Source organism: Ornithodoros turicata, chromosome 7, assembly GCF_037126465.1.
Source record: "Ornithodoros turicata isolate Travis chromosome 7, ASM3712646v1, whole genome shotgun sequence".
In the NCBI taxonomy this organism is placed as follows: Eukaryota; Metazoa; Arthropoda; class Arachnida; order Ixodida; family Argasidae; genus Ornithodoros; species Ornithodoros turicata.
Genome location: NC_088207.1, coordinates 7,341,959 through 7,351,040, shown reverse-complemented (window position 1 = coordinate 7,351,040; position 9,082 = coordinate 7,341,959). Strand labels below are relative to the sequence as shown.

Genomic DNA, 9,082 nt, shown 5'->3' with positions numbered 1-9,082 from the left:
TCCTGACCTAACCTTGGTCAGTCTCGACGGGTGCATATTCTACATGAACTGACCCACTCCCCAACGTGTGAAATACGTAAAAGGCTCTCCTGACCTAACCTTGGTCAGACTCGACGGGTGCATATTCTACATGAACTGACCCACTCCCCAACGCGTGAAATACGTAAAAGGCTCTCCTGACCTAACCTTGGTCAGTCTCGACGTGTGCATATTCTACATGAACTGACCCACTCCCCAACGCGTGAAATACGTAAAAGGCTCTCCTGACCTAACCTTGGTCAGTCTCGACGTGTGCATATTCTACATGAACTGACCCACTCCCCAACGTGTGAAATACGTAAAAGGCTCTCCTGACCTAACCTTGGTCAGTCTCGACGGGTGCATATTCTACATGAACTGACCCACTCCCCAACCTGTGAAATACGTAAAAGGCTCTCCTGACCTAACATTGGTCAGTTTCGACGTGTGCATATTCTACATGAACTGACCCACTCCCCAACGTGTGAAATACGTAAAAGGCTCTCCTGACCTAACCTTGGTCAGTCTCGACAGGTGCATATTCTACATGAACTGACCCACTCCCCAACGTGTGAAATACGTAAAAGGCTCTCCTGACCTAACCTTGGTCAGACTCGACGGGTGCATATTCTACATGAACTGACCCACTCCCCAACGCGTGAAATACGTAAAAGGCTCTCCTGACCTAACCTTGGTCAGTCTCGACGTGTGCATATTCTACATGAACTGACCCACTCCCCAACGTGTGAAATACGTAAAAGGCTCTCCTGACCTAACCTTGGTCAGTCTCGACGGGTGCATATTCTACATGAACTGACCCACTCCCCAACGTGTGAAATACGTAAAAGGCTCTCCTGACCTAACATTGGTCAGTCTCGACAGGTGCATATTCTACATGAACTGACCCACTCCCCAACGTGTGAAATACGTAAAAGGCTCTCCTGACCTAACCTTGGTCAGACTCGACGGGTGCATATTCTACATGAACTGACCCACTCCCCAACGTGTGAAATACGTAAAAGGCTCTCCTGACCTAACCTTGGTCAGTCTCGACAGGTGCATATTCTACATGAACTGACCCACTCCCCAACGTGTGAAATACGTAAAAGGCTCTCCTGACCTAACCTTGGTCAGCCTCTGAACTTTTGTCCGCGCCCCAGCAACGGAGCCCCACGCTGAGTTTTCGTCACTTCCATGCTCTCCGTGCCCTTAGCAAAGATGTGAAATTTGTATGGTCAGTGGTCTTCGGAATCCGGGTTCGCGAAAGTGCGGGTCGGACACTGGACTAATCTTTTTGGTAAAACACGGTGAAACGCATTCCCTTTGGAATGGGGTCAACCTTGCAACCAGTGTTCCGGTAACGAACTGCCCCCCTTGACAAGTGTTCTGGTGACAAAAGGACCTCGTACCAGAGGGCCGGTGTGACCAATTATCTTGTGATGAGTCATCCGGTGACTAGTGGGGTTGTGACGAGTGAACCAGTTCCCAAAAAATACGAACATGGTACAGGAACATATATGCAGTTGACGGGGGAGTTTTGGGGTGAGAGGGTAACAGGGTGATGGAAAGGATGAAAATAGTACAGGTACAAATGAAAAGAACATAAATACAAACGAAGGGGTATCAGAAGCGCAACATCACGCGAGTCCAAAGGCTTACACAGGAAACGAGAACTCATGTAGGTGAAGTTCCAGGAATTAAGGATAAAAAGGGGGTTATGGCGACGGAATGAGGACACAAGTGCGGAGTACAAAGGTGACCAGTAGACAAACGAAGATAATATGGAAAGGAAAATTGAGAGTTGTTTTACAGTTTGCGTGTATTGCGTGTTTATCATAATTTTATTTTATTTGATGCGAGAAATGATATTTACGGGTTAAATAGTTGTAGTGGGCCTGCGTAGATGTTCAAACCGTGCGGCTTCAGAGACGGGAATTTTGCGATTAAAAAGGACTCGCGATTTTTGCGCTCCATGTCACTGTTATAGCCCGATTCAAGGATAACGATTCGAACTCTGTATCCAAAGCCTGTCCAAGGAATTTAAAATGTGTAGAAACGAGTGTAGTATGGTTATTAACAATATCGGATTTATGGCCGTAAAACGTTTGCCTCGTGGTGCTCCAGGTTTCTCCGATATACTGAATACAGCATTTAGTGCACATAATAAGGTAACATATGTTAAAAGAGTTGCAGTGCAACCCCTGCCGGATTTCAAAAGTAAAATAATTTGAGGTGTTCGTGATAAATGTACATGGGCTAATGAAATGACATGTTTGGCAGCGTTTGTTACCACAAGGGGAACAACCAGGACTTGGTCGGGATAGACGGGATGAAACTAGTAAGTTACGAATGTTACGTGATCGGCAGAATGTGATACTGGGGGGAGCTGGAAAGGTTATATTGATTGATTTGCACTTTGATGGTGGAACAACGGAGTTCATGCTGCGCCAAAGCTATCATAATATATGAACATGATGATTTTTCTCGTATTTTATAATGTAAATTCGGTACTCAAGACGTGAAAGTATACGCACAATAACAAGAAGAGCAACGTTTGAGACATGCAGGGTAGGAGTTCCTCTGTCGTTTCGGCAAAGGAGGTACTATGGGGAGGTACTATGGGGGGGATATGTTTATTACGAAAGAAAAAAAAGAAGAGGTACTATGGCATCAATCAACGCGGCAATATCTAGCAGTGTGCACGGACACGGTTATATCCACGGATCCGCGGGGATATCCGTGCGACATCCTTGTTTGCGGACAGGACTATAACGATATAACGTTTCGAAATTCGCGGGCGTTTTATCCACAAATAAGCATTAGCGTCTCTGTCGTCGCTTGCATTGCTGTGCTTTTAACTGCTGGACAACTGCGGATAACACAGCATTACCGAAAACTTTGGTATGCTGAAAAGCAAAATAAAGTTTATAACATACACATTTTCCTCCTGGAGATTTTTTTTTCTTTACAAATCCAACCGCGGATGTGCGGATATACCTATTGATGCGAGCGCGGTCGCGGATGTGGAACTGACATGCGCGGATACGTCAATCTCAACCGCGCTCACCTCTACAGTAATATGTGGAAGCATGACATAAAGACAACCACAGGCGATAGGGTCACCAATCGTCCCCTGTCCTTCAATGATCTCGCCCCAGGTGGGTTCGTACTCCTTGGCCCGCCTCATCTCCTAACATCAACGTATAAAGTGATCCACATCGAAAGACTACAGACGCCAGTGTTATGCAGAAGGTTCAAATGCGTGATGTCAGCCTATACTCTGCGAAAAAAATTTACCACGTTCGAGAAAGCTACAAGAGGAGCCAATTCTATAACAGAAAAGCCGGGTCAGATTACATGTAGGATTCGTGTAGTGAATGGCAGCACTGATAATGGTACTGCTCCAAAGATGGACAACTGACTAATGTTAGAATGTCCACGCGATGCTCCCATATTGAAGGATCCTCACCTTTTAAAGGAACTGGGCCATTCCACGCCAAGTGATCCAGAGGTGCGGCTCAACCCCTCTAGAATTTTATGTGAATTTTTTTTTTGGTGGTTCCTTATGACTCCGAAAGCAACAGAACATTGGTCTTTTCTAACGAAATTGAAATGTGCAGTGTGCAGAGCCCCTCAAAGATGCAGTGCTCGGCGAGAACCTATGTCATTTTAAACAGGTATTACGGCGCAGGTAAGGCACGGAGCATGTCAAAAAGCTCTTATTTGATATGGGAGAGTTCATTTTACCGTATGTAAGCAATTTTCACCATCGCACTCGACGGGCTCGACGCGTGTGACGTGCACGAAATTTGCAAAGTTTGTGCAAGTTTACCAAATTTTTTTGCAATATAGAATTTTAGAATTTCTTCCTCAATTTCTTTTTTCGTATAACCCTGGTGTTGTACTTTGAACACAAAAAAATCCAACACCGCCGGTGCAACGTAAGCCGCAGTAAAAAATCGGGAAGTTGTAAAAATTCGACCAAATGCACATTTTTGAAAGAAAAAATCAGTGCGAGGAGGTCGGGATAGAACCGTCATCAAGGTGTCATTCGATGCACCGTCTTCCTAGCAAGACGTAGCAAAAAATTCTCAGAGGTACTTTTTGTTAAACTCGAATAATTTTTTAATTGAAGGTAACTTCGCAAACTTGTATCCGCACTGCGGCGCATCGTACCGAATGAACAACTGAGCGGGTCGCTAGCAAAACACTAGGCGGAAAGAAAACACTAGGCAGTCGCATTACTGAAGAGCAAATAACGGTTGGAAACACGTGTTTGCCTCCTTCGAGACCCGACCGTTGTGCTGTGAGCGCTCATCAAGCTGGCCATCTTGCGCTCTAACGAAACTTTTCGCCAGCTCGAGGTGGTGCTAAGTGAGAGATAAGTAAAGACATGGACATAGGGGTCCATTCAGGCTGTATGGTACCATATGGTTGATTTTTGACCGTGTGGCATACGACATCCGTCAGTCGGGTCCTTGACATGGGTAGGGTAATCACGACATGAACAGTGATCAAGTACTGAATGCACCGAACACAAGCGGATAATGCTTTCACCAGTAGGTTCCGTGGATGTGCCATTGTTTCTTTCATTTTTCTTTTGGATGTGTGTGTTAACTCATTCCAGTATTCGGAAGAGAACCTTTTAGCTGTCCACTCCTCTTGACCATATATAAAACTTAGTAGCTGTGAGGTACGATCTTTTCGCTTTGTTTGGCCAACAGATGAGACGTACGTATAAGAGAAAAATTTTGTCAGTTACGGGTGCTATCACTTTTCATATCGCGTAGGCTATTTCCGGGCATTTCTGTTGTGTACAAGGTTATGATACTGGGTCATTCAGGTCAGGTTCTGTGATAGTCATCATTCATACGGGGGATGGTTATTTCAGAGAAACATGGGCGAGCGTACGAGGACAGGCACATTTATACTGCTTGCCGTGTGAGGCCTAGTGTGTAAGGTGACCTTAAAAATGACTTCAGGGGAGATCTGGGACTTATCGACTTGTTCCTTCGAGTTTGATCACTGCCATGAAACAAAGGTAACAAGGGGTAAAGTTAGCAGTTTTTGTGAGTTGAACTGCGAAAGTCAACATCTAAGCCAACAAGTCGAACAGTCTCAGATCTCCCTGAAGTCATTTTTAAGGTCTTCCTTATGCACCAAAGCGTATTCACATGGCAAGCGCTATAAAAGTGCATGTCCTCGTACGCTCATCCATGCTTTTCTGAAATTACCATGTCCCCTATGCAAGATGATTATGAAAGAAACGTTAGACCTGACCTGAATAACGCTCTATACGCGATTGTATCTCATTACGGCCGAAGTCTCATTACGGCCGATGTCTCAATACGGCCGAAAGTCTCAATACGGCCGATAATCCTTTAATCCCCAAGTGTCTCATTACGGCCAAAGTCTCAATACGGCCGAAGGCAGTCTCATTACGGCCGAAGATGTCTCATAACGGCCAAATGTGAAAATGTGTATTGTAACCTGCATTGATATGCAATGTCGCAGCCAGGTATGGATATATATTCAGCAGGGTATAAGCTATGCACTGTGCCCTTAGGGCCCTTATCATATTTATATATACATATTGTGCGACAAATGGTTATGTTATCATACCACAGCACAATGCAACATATTGTGTAATGTGTACTCCCACAAGGTAGTGTTGATGTTGCTGTGAAGCAGGCTACTATGTGGAGTTAGCTACTTGTAGAGAGCTAGATGAATATTGGCTTTGTTGTGACGCTTTTGGAGCCATCCTACAGTCACTGGCCATGACAGAACACCTATCTCAGTCGATGTCAGTTTATTTCCATTCGCCTTACAATGATACAATTCTTGCTTCTGGAATGAGTAAACCTGCAAGAAGCGAAGAGCAACCATGAATAGGCTAGAATATTAAAAAAAAAACAAGCATTTGTCTCTACATGGCTGGATTTAATATGCTGCAAGCTGCACACGTGTTGATACGTGTCTGTTATTTCATACAAGGTTAACATAAATCTTCATCTAGACAAAAGAATGACAAGCCTTAAAAATGTGACTTCCAGGTAAACACAGAGCATGACCATGATATGAATATAGGTTCAGTAGTTCATTCCCTTAATGGAAACATGTGAATATCAAATAGTAATACATTACAATTCATGAAATGATGCATGCATAACTTTCCATTTCTGGTTTCTTTGTTATAAAAGTAGTGCACGAATTAACATTCGTGCACTACTACAAAATTTCTCACTTCACAACAGAACCTTATGATGATCTTAACAGCTCACCTCTTCGCCAGGACTCCCTGGGCAGCAACATCCTATTAGCCATGTTGTTGTTTTTCTTTTTCGGAATCCTCCGTGCAGCCACATACCATGCCTGGAATGGAAAACCAGCTATAAATAACAGTGTATTTGAATGACTTCCTCTTGAAGTATCTATTCTAATCAGATATGCTTTTATGCCTAGTATTGTGCGCGAAAGCACATAAGTACAACATTTGCAGACGTTCGACGTAAGCAGTTCAAGGAGATCAATTAGAGTACGCCGACTTGCGCTTTTATTTTTGAAGAAATACGACGACGAATTTTAACAAATTAAATATGGCTCACAATGATACGAGTAAATGCTGCTGTACGGTGATGCATTATCGGTATCTTGTCGTCTTCGAATAAATTTGTTGTTCCTAAACGCGCAACAAACTAGAAACGGCGCAAACCTACGAACGAATACCGAGTTACATCTATTACAGGCACTTCGGCTGTTTTAATTAATTTAAATTACTCGTATGAGAATCCAACTATGTGTGGACAGCACACTACTAAGACAGACAATCTACGAAAGCATTACTCACCAGAATTCCTGCTTGACTTGGTCAACACTGCGCGATATACGTTGGCGCTGTGGCGATTCATTCAACTCGATTTTTACCGCAACAGGCGCTGCTCGAAAGACAACGACGGAAAATAGAGAGCCGCTATAAAGTCCGCTAATTTGCACATTACAGCGCTACAAATCGATATATGAACACGTCGTAAACAGCAACCACTTGCTCACACAAGAAACGAGGTACCCAACGTTGCTAGACACCATCCGAACTCCGAAGTGAGAGTAGCAAAACAACAAGATATCAAAACACGAAAGGAAGAGTATTGATCCCCCTTCCTGCTATAGCATGCAAAACGTGATTTGCGCTGAGATGAACATATATGTTCACGACGCGAGTAATTTTCACTTTTCACTGATCCAAAGGATGTCACGTGGGATCTTGCGAAATTAACAGCAATGAAAATGGCGAAACGAAACTTGTGAATCGTGCATTTGCTCTTCATGGTAGCTGCCAGAAAATCGAATCAAACTTACGGGACATTGGATTACCGGTATGTTGGCATCTTTTTCATTCCTGCATATCATTTCACATTACACTATACGTGAATACGTGGTGTCATGACTCACGATGCTGGGGAAGTAGTTGCATGGGGAAGTGTGCATGGTTCTAGACTTTTAATTTTTGATCGCGTAATCGAAATATCGGCACCTCTCGCATTGTGGCTTGCATGTGACCAACCAAATGCTGTTCCCTTACTAGCGCTTCCTACAAACGACAAAACGAAACATGTGAGAATGTATATTTTTGATTACTCATATATAACAAGAAAATGTATCGTTTTCAGGTTGCTGCCACTACTCCATGTGCCCGCAATTGTCTTGCGTGTATGATTACACTTATGTCGTCGCCCACCACGGCGGAAGTATTTTGCGTACACGCGTTTCAGCATGAAGCCTGCAGGTAACATCTGATGTTTACCCTTCGGATATTCTGAATTTACATATTGTAGCTTAGAGGAATTCCAAATGCATAGAGTGACACACACTTTTAACATTGTGACATCAGTGCCGTGGCATAAGTTCTAATGTAGTGCCCCAGGAAAATGAACAAGGGGCAGTGGTTTATCCAGAATCCCAAGCACGAGAAGGGTGTTGGAAAAAATTGTTGGAATAGTTACGTCATTACAGCTTAACATATCATTAAAGACGTATCTGAAGCTGAAATCGCGAAATTGCAAAAAATTTAGGGAGGTCTGGATAAAGCACTGACGAGGGGGACTCCTCCACCCCATGTCAAGCCTCATAAAACACCTCCTGAAATAGTTTCCTGGCTATGCAGCTGCATTATTATGACGTAATTGTCATTGTTGTCCATAATTCTTGAATATGTTTTGAATATATGAAAAAAAAAGTCTGCTTGACGGCATATGTCTTATAGTCATCATCAAACAAGAGCATATGTCATTTTGTTCAGTGGCTTATGTACTTTTTTGTAAATTTCAGGTGGACGTAAATTGTAGAAGGCAGCTAGTGGGGGAGAAGATCATGGTCATAGGTCATGTGACTCCTGGAGCTCCCAGTGGGCTCCCTTGTGGAGTACTTTTCAGAACACACACACACACACACAGTTTGCTCACAGAACCAACGAGTAGGATGTTGCTTGAATACTGAGAGAAAATGGCGTAACACATACAAATATCGTGTGACACATATGACAATAAAAACATTTTTCACGAGGGATGCATGAAACACTGTCGCAATATTGTGTGCATGAACCATTGTGTGTGACACAAGCCGTGGGGGCACACCGCCTCGGACACATTTTGGGAAGCATAAAACACAGTATATACAGAGCTACTATGGTGGATGCTTCTTTTTTCTTTTTGGCCGTTATGAGACATCTTCGGCCGTAATGAGACTACCTTCGGCCGTATTGAGACTTTGGCCGTAACGAGACACTTGGGGATTAAAGGATTTTCGGCCGTAATGAGACTTTCGGCCGTAATGAGACTTCGGCCGTAATGAGACTCGGGCCGTAATGAGATGTTACCCTATACGCTCTGTATTATAGCTCTGTAAACAACAGAAATGCCCGGAAGTAGCTTATCCGATATCAAAAGTGATAGAAGCCGTGACTGACAAAATCTTTCTCTTACACGTACATCTTAACTGTTGGCGCACAAAGCGAGAAGATCGTACATCACAGCTACTAAGTAAGTTTTATACAGGGTGTCCGGTG

At 43.6% G+C, this 9,082-nt stretch overlaps 2 long non-coding RNA genes across 2 annotated transcripts; one reads left to right on the top strand and one right to left on the bottom strand.

The window, feature by feature from the left end:
• Positions 1 to 5,821: 5,821 nt before the first annotated feature.
• On the bottom strand, positions 5,822 to 6,949 carry LOC135399492 (uncharacterized). The gene is made up of 3 exons (XR_010424306.1): positions 6,869 to 6,949; positions 6,303 to 6,393; positions 5,822 to 5,883 (listed from the first exon to the last, which is right to left on the bottom strand). It is a non-coding gene; the product is annotated as an uncharacterized LOC135399492 (long non-coding RNA).
• Positions 6,950 to 7,306: 357 nt separating this feature from the next.
• On the top strand, positions 7,307 to 8,844 carry LOC135399491 (uncharacterized). The gene is made up of 3 exons (XR_010424305.1): positions 7,307 to 7,394; positions 7,689 to 7,804; positions 8,347 to 8,844. It is a non-coding gene; the product is annotated as an uncharacterized LOC135399491 (long non-coding RNA).
• Positions 8,845 to 9,082: the final 238 nt, after the last annotated feature.